Below are 15,688 nucleotides of genomic sequence, written 5' to 3'. Positions count from 1 at the left end.
GACTATTGCATTTTCTCTATTTGTTTCTTTGAAACTGGTATGTCCTAATTTAAGCTTCAGCATCATCACAATGTGTTCATTTATAGCTTTTATATCCATGTCTACTTTATTGTTTCTGCTGTGAATCCTTGCTCCCTATCCTCATTATCCCTATGTGTTTGAGAGTTGTGACTTAAGGCATGGCGATGTGAGTTGTTTCCCATGAATTAAGTTTGAACCCATGGGGTCTTAACCTCTAAGCAAACAGGCTGGAGGGTGTGCCAACATCTCCCATTGTTGGGTGTGCCCATAAGCCTGCTTTTCTTTTGCTCTTGCAAATTCCCTTATTCCCCTACACCCTTATGTGTACTGATTTTATGTTATTCCCCTTTTCCCTTTACCCTTTCAGAATGCTACTTTCGCACTTGCACTCCCTCTTAGTTCCTAAGTTCTGCCCCCTCTTGTGAGCCTTGCCTTGGGACCTTGAGTTCCCTTTGAACTTGGACACCTGAGGGCTGGCCCTTCCACACTGCACTATGGCTTAATCTGGTGATACATTTGGGTGTAAGCACTGCCCGACGTTCTTATGAAACTCTGACACATCCAAATGGGAGACAGGCTTTGAAATAAGATCTCTTGGAGTTGGTTTAGTTCATACTTTAGATAGGAAGTCTGAATCATGTTCTCATTGGTTGTACTTTTTCTGATTGTATTGTTTTCTTAACTTTACTCTTTCTGGGCTGTAATAACTTTGTAATAAGACTCTTGGGGATGGCTAGTAAAAATGGAGGGGTAACTATGTATGCAAAAAGGGGTAGATAACCTGCCCATATGAGTTTATGAATTCCTGCATTCTCATATAAACACCATGTCTATAGGAATCTTGCACTCCCATATAGATACCATATCTCTAAGAATTTCTGCATTCTCATGTATAGATACTATGTCTATAGGAATCTTGCATTCCCATATAGATACTATGCCTATAGGTTATTTCTGAATTTCGGCATATCATATAGATATCCTGCCTATAGGAATTTCTAAATTTTCTGCGTATCATATAGATATCCTGCCTATAGGTTCTTTCTGAATCTTGCATATGCATTCCTCATTAGGCAAACATGTTTATAGGTCTTAAATAATCAACCGCAATTAGATATCATGTTCATAGGCTTTAAACGAAATTTAGCATCTAGATGCCATGCCTATAGGATTTCTGCATTTTTTACTATGTTTATAAAAGTGTCCAAAATCGACAACACATAGAAAGCATGCCTATAGGAGCTTTAATCGAATCTAAACCGCTTCACTCGCTTATAAGTCTAAAACCAGTAATAGTGACGCATGGTCTTTTGCTAAAACTTGCCTTTCTTTAGTAACAGACGATTTTTTCTTAAAGTATGTATTCATGTTTTCTTCATTGTTTCTGGAATCAGTAGATATCATGCCTATAGGGTCTTCGTCTAACACTTAGGCAAGCTATAGGGTGAAAGTTTATAAACTGAATCAGATTTTATATGCCACAACCAGCAGGCAGGCCTGATTCGGGCTTCTTATCTGAACTATGTAATAAATCAGTCTGCCTCAATCTTTTAAGTTTTAATCAAACCCTAAACAGTACATGCAAGTCATGCTACATTATGTGCTTTCTTTGGTTTAAAGGAGGTCTGTTTGAGCCCTTTTATTTGTTTATATGCTTCGCCAAACTTGCTATATGTGTTTATTTGTCGCCTTAGTAGTTTACCTTTTGAAACCACAAATAAGCCCAATACCTCCTCCCTTTAGGATTAGTAGTCCCAAGTGCCTCCGGGGCTGATAGGATTGGGGCGGGTAATAGCATGCAATAAGTAAACGAGACCATTACGCACATTAATACCTTAACGGGGTGGGAAATGGTAGATATGGATATGATGACCACGCGATAACATCACGTGTAGCCCCTCACTGAGGAGTGATTACCGGATGTTGTGTGGGGTGATCCATATTATTAATAAACCTAGGACCCCCCTTCCCTTTGTTTTCTTTGTTTCTTTTAAATCTTTTTAAACCATTTCTTTTAAGAAAATCAACTCTTTTTAGTTCCTTTTTCTTACTTTTGTTTATTTGTAACCATTACATGAAAATCCCCTCTTATTTGAAGCCTTTATTTGCTTATGTGTTATTTGCACTAAAGTCACAACAATAGTTTGGTCGGGAACTACACTAGTGGATCCTAAGAGGTGCCTATTACCTTCCCCTTGGGATAATTTCAAGCCCTTACCCAATCTCTGGTTGCTCAAAACAAACCCCTCCTAGTGTCCTGATGCACTTGAATCATTAGGTGGCGACTCTTCAATTCAAAACCCAATTCCCAAAAGGGAACGAGTTATCTCCCAAATGTCATAAACCCGATTTTGTGAGAAAAAAGGGGCGCGACAGCTGACAATTGAGACATTGATCTACAAATCTCACAATGTCTTTCTTCATTCTCCTCCACCAATAATGCTACCTCAAATCCTAATACATCTTCGCGGCACCCGCATGAATGGAATACCTCAAGCTATGGGCCTCCTCTAGAATCAACTCCTGAAGCCCATCTACATTGGGCACACATATTCGGCCTTGCATCATCAACACCCCATCATCACCAATAGTCACATCTCTAGCATCATCGTGCTGAAGTCTGTCCTTAAGGACAAGCAAATGCGAATTGTCATATTGGCGCTCTCTGATGCGATCATATAAGGAAGACCGAGAAATCACACAATCCAATACACGACTGGGCTCCGGAATATCTAACCTCACGAACCGATTGGCCAAGGCCTGAACATCAACTTCAAGAGGTCTCTACCCAACTAGAATATATGCCAAACTCCCCATACTCACTGCCTTCCAGCTCAAAGCATCGGCCACCACATTGGCCTTCCCCGGATGGTACAATATAGTGATATCATAATCCTTTAGCAACTCCAACCACCTCCACTGCCTCAAATTGAGATCCTTCTACTTGAACAAGTGCTGGAGGCTACGATGATTAGTAAACACCTCACAAGACACACCATACAAATAATGCCTCCAAATTTCAACGCGTGCACAATGACAGCCAACTCCAAATCATGAACGAGATAGTTCTTCTCATGGGGCTTCAGCTGACGAGAATCATAAGCAATAACTCTACCCTCCTGCATCAATACACACCCGATACCAACTCTTAAAGCATCACAATACATGGTATATGAACCTAAAGCTAATGGAAAAACTAAGACTGGAGCTGTGGTCAAGGCTGTCTTGAGCTTCTGAAAGCTCTCCTCACACTCCTCTGACTACACATATGAAGCACCTTTCTGAGTCAACTTGGTCAAGGGCGATGCGATAGGTGAGAATCCCTGAACAAACCGGCGATAATAGCCCGCCAAACCAAGAAAGCTGCAAATCTCTATGGTTAAGGACGGTCTAGGCCAACTCTGAACTGCCTCTATCTTCTTCGGATCAACCTGAATACCCTCACTGGACAACACGTGCCCCAAGAAAGCCACTAAACTGAGCCAAAACTCACACTTGGAGAATTTTGCATAAAGCTTCTCCTCCCTCAATCTCTGCAACACAACTCTCAAATGCTCTGTGTGCTCCTCCTGACTACGCGAATACACCAGAATATCATCAATGAAAACTATGATGAACGAGTCGAGATAAGGCCGAAACACGTTGTTCATCAAATGCTTGAACACTGCTGGGGCATTGGTCAGCCCAAAAGACATCACCAAGAACTCATAATGACCATATCGGGTCCGGAAAGCTGTCTTAAGAATATCTGAGTCCCTGAATTTCAACTAGTGATAACCTGAATGGAGATCAATCTTGGAGAAAACTCTTGCCCCCTAAAGCTGGTCGAATAAATCATCAATGCGAGACAAAGGATACTTGTTCTTAACTGTTACTTTATTCAGCTGCCTATAATCAATGCACATCCTCATGGTGCCATTCTTCTTCTTCACAAATAGAACCAGCGTACCCTAAGGTGACACACTAGGCCGAATGAACCCCTTATCAAGGAGTTCCTGAAGCTGCTCCTTTAACTCTTTCAACTCCGCTGGTGCCATACGATATGGCGGAATAGAAATGGGCTGAGTGCCCGGTACCAGGTCAATACCAAAATCAATATCCCTATCCGGTAGTATGCTCGACAAGTCTGCGGGAAACACATCGGAAAAATCCCTCACAACTGGAGCAGAATCAATACTGGGAGTCTCTATACCGACATCCCTCACAAAGTCTAGATACAAAAGACAACATTTCCCAACCATATGCTGGGCCTTCAAGAATGAGATTACTCTACAAGGAACATAATCAGTCACACCTCGCCACTCAATCCGTGGCACACCCGGTAAAGCCAATGTTATTGTCTTAGTATGATAGTCCAAAATAGCATGACATGGAGATAGCCAATCCATGCCCAAAATAACATCAAAATCCACCATACATAATGGTAAAAGATCTACTCGAGTCTCCAGACCCCCAATAGTCACCACACATGACTGGTACATACGGTCTACAATAATAGTATCGCCCACCGGAGTAGATACATGAACAGGTGAAACAAGAGACTCACGGGGCGTATCCAAATATCGAGCAAAGTATGATGACATATAAGAAACGGTGGAACCGGGATCAAATAATACATAGACATCTATATGGAAGACTAAAACAATACTTGTAATAACAGCATCAGAAGCAATTACATCAAGTCTAGCTGGAAGTGCATAGAAACGGGCCTGACCGCCACCTGATCGACCTCCCCCTCTAGGGAGATCCCTAGTTGACTGACCTCTACCCCTAGCTGGATGGGTAGGTGGTGGTGAAGTAACTGGTGCTGAAGCCAATGACTGACTCCTCTACTGAGATGAACCCGCAAGATGACAAGGACACTGCCTTCACATATGACCCATCTCTCCACACTCATAGCAACTCCTTGGTACTGGAGAAGGCGACTAAAGGGAACCCCTAGCACCAGAATGAATAGCAGATGCAACTGGCATAGAAGAGCCCTAAACTGATGGAGCACGGGACGAACTCTGAGCTGGAAGGGCACTAAGTGATGACTGGCCCTGATAAGAACTGTGAGAACTATGACCCGATGACGCCCTACAATAACCTGGGCGAGCTGGCTGATCATGCTTGAATGCATGGCCTCTTCCATGACTACCAAATCTTCGAGGCCTCTTGGCCTCCCTCTCCTCTTGCTCCTAGAGACAAGCTGACTCAATCTCATGAGCAATATCTACAACGTCCTCAAAAGTAGCACCAGTCACCCTCTCTCTGGTCATAAGAATATGAAGCTGATAAGTGAGGCCATCAACAAACCTCTTAATCCTCTCTCTATCTATTGAAACCAACCAAATCGCATGGCGAGCTAACTTATAGGACCTCATCTCATACTACATCATAGTCATCTCTCCCTGATGCAATGACTCAAACTGCCTACGTAGCTCCTCTTTGCGAAACTATGACACATACTTCTCCAAAAAGATAACGGAGAACTGCTACCAGATAAGCGGTGCTGCACCAACAGGCCTACGCCTCTCAAAAGCCTCCTACCAAGTGAAGGCAGCTCTAAAAAACTAATAAGTAGTGAAAGTGACCCCACTGGTCTCCAGAATACCCGTTGTATGAAGCATCTCCTGACACTTATCCAAGAAACCCTGGGCATACTCACCCTCTGCACCACTGAAAGTTGGAGGCTGAAGTCTACCAAACCTCTCCAACCTACGTTGCTCGTCCTCTGGCATGGAAGGAACTACATAGTCCTGAGCAACTGCAACTGGCTGGGTTGGATGCACCCCCAGTGTCTAAAGTCCCTACATGACCTGCTCAAGTGTGCGAGCAGCGAGAGTCTGAGTGCCTCCCCCGACCTGAGAAGTAGCTGGGGCTATAGTAACTGAGACCGCCTAAGCTAGGCCAGTGCATACCGATAGAATCTGAGCCAAGGCCTCCTAAAGACTTGGAATCACAATGGGCACAACTGGTGCCTGAGCTGGTGCTGCTGGAGCGTCCACAACTGGGACCTGATCCTGAACTAGGGTGGCTGATGGATCTGCAGGTGCTACCCTTGTTGTTGTGCGGTCTACACCCCTGCCCCTACTGCAACCACAACCGCGTCCTCGACCTCTAGTGGCCACAGCTAGTGGTACTAGTGGTCGTCCATCCTGACCGGTAGTGCGTGTCCTCACCATCTGTGAGAGAATAGAACAACAAAAGTTTAGTACTCGGATATACAAATTCGCACAATAGGAATTTTAAAAATATGAAGTTTTTCCTAAAGGTTTTGCAGCCTCCCGAGGATAAGTACAGACGTCTCCATACAGATCCGCGAGACTCTACTAAACTTGCTCATGACTCGTGAGACCTATGTAACCTAGGCTCTGATACTAACTTGTCACGACCCTAAACCCGGACCCGGTCGTGATGGCACCTCTCATGAAGACAAGGCCAGTCGACATGCTTCCAATTCATTTTAAGCAATTATAATGATAAATATTAAGACTTTAACATAATAAAATCCCAAAATAAGGTGAATACTACAGTTGCGGAATAGACATAGCCCGACATCGGGGTGTCACCAGTCATGATCATCTATAATAATAATAATACAAGTCTGAAAGTGCTTACTCAACTATTACATAACTAAAACAAAATAAAGTAAGATAGAGTGAGAAGCACTGGGCTACGAACGCCAGGCGGCTACCTAGTGAATCTCCAAAGTCTGCAGGAAAGCTCTCAACCCTCGCAAGCAGGACCTGATGCACCTGAATCTGCACACGGGGTGCAGGGAGTAAAGTGAGTACTCCAACTCAGTGAGTAATAATAATAAATGCAGATTGAGTAATAAGAAACCACGTAAAGTCAAAACAACAGGCTATAAAGAAGCAGTAAAAGCCAGTAAAAACAATGAAGCAATAAAAATATGTGAAGTCACTTTATCTCAGTTTAAACTTCCTAAACAAATGCCTTTTTAACAATTAATCAAGTAAGTGACATGCAACTAGGAAAGATAAACACATAAAGAATCACCCTTCGGGCACAATGTCAACAAAATACGCCCCTCGGGCAATATCATAGAACAACACGAGCCCCTCGAGCTATATCTCACATCACAATGGGTACCCGCGCTCACTGGGGGTGTGCAGAATCCCGGAGGGTCCCCTTACGGCCCAAGCGCAATACCAAGCCATCTCGTGGAATAATCACATAGGCTCTCAGCCTTATAGCACAAGCTACCTCGTGGTTTACAAATCTCAGGCCCTCGGCCTCATAATCATAATCAGGTGTTTCCTCACAACATAGGCCCTCGGCCTTACTCAGTCAGAATCTCACAAGCCACTCGAACAACAATAAAACATGGTACTCAGCCCAAAATATCATTTAAAACATCATTTTAAGTGTTAAAGCAGAGTAAATATGGCTGAGTTATCAAAACAATAGATTATAGCATGACTGAGTTCAAGTATAAAGTCAAAATAATGAGGAAATATCAGTAAAAATCCCCTAAAGATTCAAATAGTTGGCACGAGGCCCAAATATGGCATTCATCCCAAAACATAATGATAACAAACAGTTTTCAGTCAAATACGTGGTAAGACAATCATTCGGGATGGACTAAGTCACAATTCCCAACAGTGCATGACCCCACGCTTGTCATCTAGCGTGTGCGTCACTTCAATATAGCACAACGATGTGCAATCCGGGGTTTCATACCCTCAGGACAACATTTACAATCATTACTCACCTCAATCCAGTCAAATCTCTAGCCCGCGACGCCTTTGCCGCTCGAATCGGCCTCAACTCGCGTCAAATCTATCCAAAGTCAAAATCACGACGTCAAAATATGTTAGGGGAACGAAGCCCAAGCGAAAATAATCAATTTACAACATAAATCCCGAAATTACCAAAACCCAACTCCCGGGCCCACATCTCAGAATTCGATATAATTCACATCAATAGATTCCTTATCTCTCTATGAGTTCATACATATCAAAGTCCCAAAATCTGACCACAAATGGCCCCTCAAATCCTCAAGTCTAGGCCTCCAATACCAAGCCCTAGTTTCCCCAACTTTAACCCTTAATTTCCATAAATTACAAGCCTAATCCGTGAAATAATACCATAGAAATGAGTTTTAGGTCTAAAATCCTTACCTCAATGAATCCCTCTTGAAATCCTTGTTCAAATCCCCTAAAAAGCTCCAAAAACTGATTTAGAAATGGTGGAATAACCCAAAATTCGCGAAGGAAATAATTTATATGTTCTGCCCCAGCTAAACCACTTCTATGGTCCCAAGCTCTCACATGCGGAACCGATCCTGCAGTCCTAGGTGCGCTTCTGCGCAAATCACTTAAGTGGCCAAAAATCCGCATCTGCGATGCTTTGCCCGCACCTGCACCATCGCAAGTGCGGTTCCCTAACCGCTTCTGCGGTTCCTTCCCTCCTTGCTTTCTTCCGCTTCTGCGCCCCTTTTCTTCGCATCTGCAGTGTCGCACCTGCGGTCCCCAATCCGCAGGTGTGGAAACAACAAAACCAGAAAAATCAACAGCTTCACCAAACTCCCAAACTCTCCGTCAACCATTCGAAATCACCCCGAGGCCCCCAGGACCTCAACCAAAAGCACAAACATATCCCATAACCTTATTCAAACTTGTTCTAACCTTCGGAATGCTCAAAACCACATCAAAACACCACAATCACATCAAATTCAAGCCTAAGATCCCAAAAATCTTCTGAATTCTGCTTTTGATCAAAACGTATACCAAACCATGTCCGAATGACCTGAAATTTTGCACACACATCCCAAATGACACAATGGAACTATTGCAGCTCCCGGAATTCCTGTCCGACCCCTATATCAAAATCTCACCTATCAATCAAAAAATGCCAAAATACCAATTTCGCCAATTCAAGCCTAAATCTACTCCAGACCTCCAAAACACATTCCGATCTTGCTCCTAAGTCTCAAATCGCCTCCCGAAGCTATCTGAACCCTCGAAACTCACATCCGAGCCCTCTAACAACTAATCAGCATCTGGTTGACTTTTCCAACTTAAGCTTCCTCAAAAGAGACTAGGTGTCTCAAACCTTACCAAAACCTCTCTGAACCTGAGCCAACCAACCGATCACATATAGAACTGATAGAAAAAGGAATAAGAAGCAAAAATGGAGAAAACAAAGCGGTAAATCATGAGACGACTGGCAGGGTCGTCACATTTTGAAATGTTTATAATGTCATGCACGTGCGTATAAATGTTGTGCCATGCATAGATATGGCTGTACATAATATCATTAAGTCGCTTAGGGAATCCCACAATATCGTCTTGGCCACTGTGGGCAACATTATCAACATATACCAGCTGATCAGGTGGTGGTGCGTATATAATGTCGTAACCTTTTCCCATATCCCATATACATATATTGACATATATACGCGTATATAATGCCATCTGGTCATGGGTCAATGCACATGTATAAATGAGTGTAATGCATGAAAAATACGTAATAATCTCAATATTCCTTTCGGATAAACTTTTCCAACTGCATATTATTCTAAGACCCATGAACAGAAGATAATAATAATTCTCATGGGGAATCAAGAATATAGACACCCCTACTATTTCTATGAATAGAGTAATTTATGAAAACTGTGTTTGCTCGTTTCTTCAGTATAATTTGGACCATGCCAAAAGAAAGAGGGGGGGTTAACATACCTGTTCCTTGAATTATTGAACGAAATGAAGCTTCTGCTTCTACGAAATATGAATGAAATATTGCTTCTGATCTATGAAGCTTTCTTTTTAAACTTAATCTTGCTTCTGCTTTAATTGTTTTGAATAGAAATGTCCTATGTATAAGACTTGGACGTACTAGTTCATAATTATTGGGTATTATCGCTCGACCCGTATTTTATTCCAAATTGGCCACTTTCAACGAAACTCATTTTCTTTAACTCTTGTACCACTTTATCCTTCGTAACACTTATTTATCGCTTGTTATAAATAGCGTAAGTACATTAACGTCAAGATGATCTCATCCCCGAGTCTACGTCGGTTAACTGAAAATAAAATTTTAACGTACGAAAACGCGAGATGGAACATCCTTCCCCCCTTAGAAACATTTGTCCTCGAATGTTCAACTCCCCATGATCTATATAACTTTGGCAAGGTTGCCTCTTTAACAACACCACTACCAACTCTCCCCATAGAAGATTAATAACCCAACGATACACAAGACCATAATTATAAATAACGACAATGGTCTCACATGACCAACGACAAGAATTTATACATATACCTTATGATTATGACATCTCAGTCGGACCCTTCTCTGGAGGAGGAAATAAGTAGGGATATCTAGACTTCATGTTTTCCTCGACCTCCCAAGTCATTTCTTCCACATTGTTGTTTCTCCAAAGTACTTTCACGAAGGCTACCTCCTTATTCCGCAGCTTGCGGATTTGTCGGTCTAGGATGGCAACTGGAACTTCCTCATATGATAAGTCTTCTATAATCTGTACATCATTCGTAGGCACCACTCGGGTAGGATCGCCAATGCACTTTTCGTAACATAGATACGTGAAAAACCGGATGGACAGACTCCAATTTCGAGGGCAATTCTAACTTATAAGCTACTTGGCCCACTTTCTGAATGATCCTATAAGGCCCAATATACCGTGGGCTATATTTTCCTTTCTTGCTAAATCTCATCACACCCTTCATAGGTGACACCTTTAAGAATATCTAGTCATCAACCCCAAACTCTAAATCTCATTGCCGCATATCAGAATATGACTTCTGATGACTCTGAGCTGTCAATAGTCGATCCCGGATAAGGTTTACTTTTTTTAGAGCTTGCTGAACCAGGTCTGGCCCATGTAATCCATATTCTCCAACATCGAACCACCCTATAGACAACCTATATTTCCGTCTGTAAAGAGCTTCGTATGGAGCCATCCAAATACTGGAATGGTAACTATTATTATATGCGAACTCAATAAGTGGCAGATGATCGTCCCAGCTACCTTTGAAGTCCATTACACAAGCTCGTAACATATCCTCCAGTGTTTGAATAGTACGCTCAGTCTGTCTGTCTGTATGGGGATGAAATATTGTACTAAGGCTTACTTGAGTCCCCAATCCTTTTTGGAAGAACCTCCAGAAGTTAGCTGTAAATTGAGTTCCTCTATTCGAAATAATAGATACAGGGACACCATGCAGTCGTACTATCTCCTTGATATAAAGCCTCACATAATCCTCTGAGGAATATGTAGTTATAACGAGTAGAAAATGGGATGACTTTGTAAGCCTATCAACAATCACTAATATCAAATTGAACTTATGCTGGGTTCGAGGTAAGCCTACGATGAAGTCCATATTGATTACTTCCCATTTCCAAGTCGAAATCTCCATCGCTTGCAATAACCCACCGGGTTTTTGATGCTCAATCTTAAACTGCTGACAGTTAGGACACTAAGAAACAAACTCTGCTATATCCTTTTCGTTCCATCCCACCAATACACTTCCCTGATATTATGATACATCTTTGTTGCTCCTGGATGGATAGAATAACGAGAATAGTGAGTTTCTCCCATAACCTACCGGCGTAGCCCTGCAACATTAGGCACACATAATCGTCCTCGATATTTGAGGACCCCATCTTCTGTGATTTCAAACGGCATCTTCTCCTTCTGAAGAGTGGTATCCCTATAATGAACTAACACAGGATCCTCGTACTAACGTTTCTTTACTTCAGTTACTAAAGAGGATGTTGTCGTATCCTGAAGAGTAATTCCAATGTCACCTGAGTCTAGTAACCAAACTCCAAGACTAGCTAGTTGATGAACCTCATAGGTTATTCCCCTCTTTTCTAGCTGTAAATACGACATGCTACCCATAGATCTAAGGCTGAGGTCATCGGCTACTACGTTCGCCTTCCCTGGATGGTATAAAATATCAATGTCATAGTCTTTAAGTAGCTCCAACTATCTCCTTTGACGTAGATTCAATTCCTTTTGCTTGAAGATGTTCTGGAGGCTCTTATGATCCATATAGATATCAACATGAATGCCATACAAGTAGTGTCTCCACATCTTTAGTGCATGAATCACCGCGGCTAACTCTAAATCATGGGTCGGGTAGTTCTTCTCGTGCTTTCTTAGTTGTATAGAAGTATAAGCCACAACCTTACCATGTTGCATCAGTACACAACCTAATCCAATGACTGAAGCATCACAATAGATCACATAACCATCGGTCCCTTCTGGAAGCATTAGAACTGGTGTTGACGTTAATCCGTCCTTCAATGCCTGGAAACTCCGTTCGCAAGCATCAATCCATTGAAACTTTTCTCCCTTCTGAATCAACTTTGTTAAAGGTGCTGAAAGGGAAGAAAATCCTTCCACAAATCTCCTATAATAACCTGCCAAACCGAGAAAGCTACGAACCTCCGTCGGTATTATGGGTATAGGCCAAGTCTTTACTGCCTCAATCTTTTGTGTATCCACCCGGAAGCCTTCACCCAAAATTACATGCCCAAGGAAAGCTATAGAGTTCAACCAGTATTCACATTTAGAAAATTTTGCATACAACTTCCTTTTTTGTAGAACTCTGAGCACAATACGCAGATAATCTGCATGCCCAGCCTCTGAACGAGAATATACTAATATATCGTCAATAAATACAATTACGAACAGATCTAAAAAAGGCATGAACACACGGTTCATTAAATCTATGAATATTGCTGGGGTATTGGTCAGACCGAACGACATAACCCGAAACTCAAAGTGCCCATATCTAGTCCTAAATGCTGGCTTCGGAATATCTTCATCCTTAACTCTTACCTGATAGTACCAGGACCTCAAGTCTATCTTTGAAAAACACTTGGCACCTTGTAACTGATCAAATAGATCATCAATTCTCGGGAATGGGTACTTATTTTTTATCGTCACCTTATTCAGTTGCCTATATTCAATACATGTTCGTAAGGAACCATCTTTCTTTCTCACAAACAACACAGGTGCTCCCCACAGTGACATACTAGGTCTGATAAAACCTTTTTCAAGCAAGTCCCTTAGTTGTTCGTTTAACTCTTTCAGCTCTGCGGGGGCCATTCTATAGAGGGAAATAGATATTGGATGAGTATCCGGTAGTAGGTCAATGGCAAACTCAATTTTTGGCTCTGTCGGGAGACCTGGAATGGACTGAATGGTTGATGACTCCACTTTCACATCCTGAACCCGAACTAAGTGATAAATACAGCCCTTTCTGATCATATTCCTTGCCTTGAGATTGGAAATGAATCTTCCTCTCCGTGATGTCGTATTACCTTTCCACTCCAAAACAGGCTCCCCAGGAAATTGAAATCGGACTATCTTTGATCTACAATCAACATTGGCATGACAAGAAGCCAACCAATCTATACCCACTATAACATCAAATTCTACTATATCTAACTCGATTAAGTCTGCTACAGTAGGTCGACCATGAACTACTATTATACAACCCATATATACTTGCTTAGCTATCATCGAGTCCCCAACATGTGTAGACACCTCAAAAGGTTTAACCAATTCAGGTTTTATTTTAAACTTACTAGCAACCAATGGAGTAACATATTATAAGGTGGAACCTGGATCAATTAGTGCATATACATCATATGAGGAGACTGATAATATACCTGTAACAATATCAGGTGATGAATCTTAGTCATGTCGTCCTACCAACGAATAAATGCGGTTCTGAGGACTGCTCGGGCTAGATAATTCGCCTCTGCCTCTACCACGACTTATTGGTGCTTAGGGACCTTACCCAAGGGGCGTACTGATGATGACGAACCAGCTGCAAATCTCGACGGCTGAGCTATGCTTGCATCACCTCTCATCGGGCAATCCCTCATAATGTGGCCCGGATAACCACAAGTATAACAAACACCTAACCCCATACAGCACTGCTCGGTATGCTGCTTACCACATTGAGTACATCATGGCAAGGGTGGCCTCATCTGCTTTGACTCACCCCTATACTGAGAACCTGAGGCCTTGAAATTTTGACCAGACCCTGAATATGTAGAACGATCAAATCTCTTACCGCCAAACTGAGGGGGCACGCTAGCCGGAGGCTGGGATGGATACCTTGAGTACTACTGCCTCTGACCACCTTGAAACTCACTAGAAGGACCCGAAGACCTCGCTCTCTTATTTTGGGCCCTATCATGCTCACGATCGGCCCTCTATTTTTGTTTATGCTCCTCTACACCTTGAGCATATGCTTGAATACGAGAAATATCCATGTTTGGCTGAAGTGAGACCGACATACAATCATTAAGCAAGTGAGGCTCTAATCCCATCACAAACAGGTGAACCCGATCCTCCGTCTTAGATACAATAGTGAGAGAATACCTAGCCAATTAAACTGAAGACTGTACTCTCGAACACTCATGTTACCCTGTAGAAGGGTCAAGAACCTATCAACTCTGGCTCGCCTAAGCTCTGGTGGCAGATAATGACGAAGAAAAGCATCTGTAAACTCCTGCCATACTACTCGAGGGGCATCCTCACCTATGGACAATTCCCAATACTAGTACCAATTAACTGCAACATCTCAGAGTTTATAGGAAGCTAGCTCAACTGACTCAGTCACAGTGTCCTTCATTACCCTTAACGTCCTCTGCACCTTATCAATAAATACCTGAGGGTCCTTATTTGGGTCTGCCCTAGTGAATACTGGAGGGTCTAAATTAATGAAGTGACAAACCCTCGCACTAACAAACCTATATGCATGACCAATACCTATTTCCTGATGCCGAGCTTGCGCGGCTACTAATCAGGTTAATAGCTAAATAGCATCTCTCATCTCCTGACCCAGTGGATCCGGCTGAGGTGTTGAGTGTACAGGGGAGGGTGCTGGAGCTGGTACCACTCAAAAAATTAAGTATGTAAGGCATGGAAATTAGCTGAATAATCAAGTATGTAAGGCATGAAAATTAGTACGTAAAACACATAGATGAAACATAGTATAAGGAAACACATCCTTAAATCTGAATAACTTTATAAATTCTGAAACGTTTATAATGTTATGCACGTGCGTATAAATGTCATGCCATTCATAGGTATGGGTATACATAATATCATCAAGCCACTAAGGGCATCCCATTATATTGTCTCGGCAACTGTGGGCAACATTATCAACATATACCAGCTGATCAGGTGGTGGTGCGTATATAATTCCGTAACCTTTTCCCATATCCCATATACATATATTTACATATAGACGTTTATATAACGCTATCTAGTCATGGGTCAATGCACATGTATAAATGAGTGAAATGCATAAAAAATACGTAATAATCTCAATATTCCTTTCGGATAAACTTTTCCAACTGCGTATTATTCTGAGACCCATGAACAGAAGATAATAATAATTCTCATGGGGAATCAAGAATATAGACACCCATACTATTTCTATGAATAGAGTAATTTATGAAAACTGTGTTTTTGCTCGTTTCTTCAGTATAATTTGGACCATACCAAAAGAAAGAAAGGGGGCCTTAACATACATGTTCCTTGAATTATTGAACGAAATGAAGCTTCTGCTTCTGCAAAATATGAACGAAATACTGTTTCTGATCTATGAAGCTTTCTTTTTAAACTTAATCTCGCTTATGCTTCAATTGTTTTGGATAGAAATGTCCT

Source organism: Nicotiana tabacum, chromosome 3 (assembly GCF_000715075.1).
Source record: "Nicotiana tabacum cultivar K326 chromosome 3, ASM71507v2, whole genome shotgun sequence".
NCBI lineage: Eukaryota > Viridiplantae > Streptophyta > Magnoliopsida > Solanales > Solanaceae > Nicotiana > Nicotiana tabacum.
The sequence above is the reverse complement of the archived record's forward strand: the minus strand, read 5'-3'. Positions refer to the sequence as shown.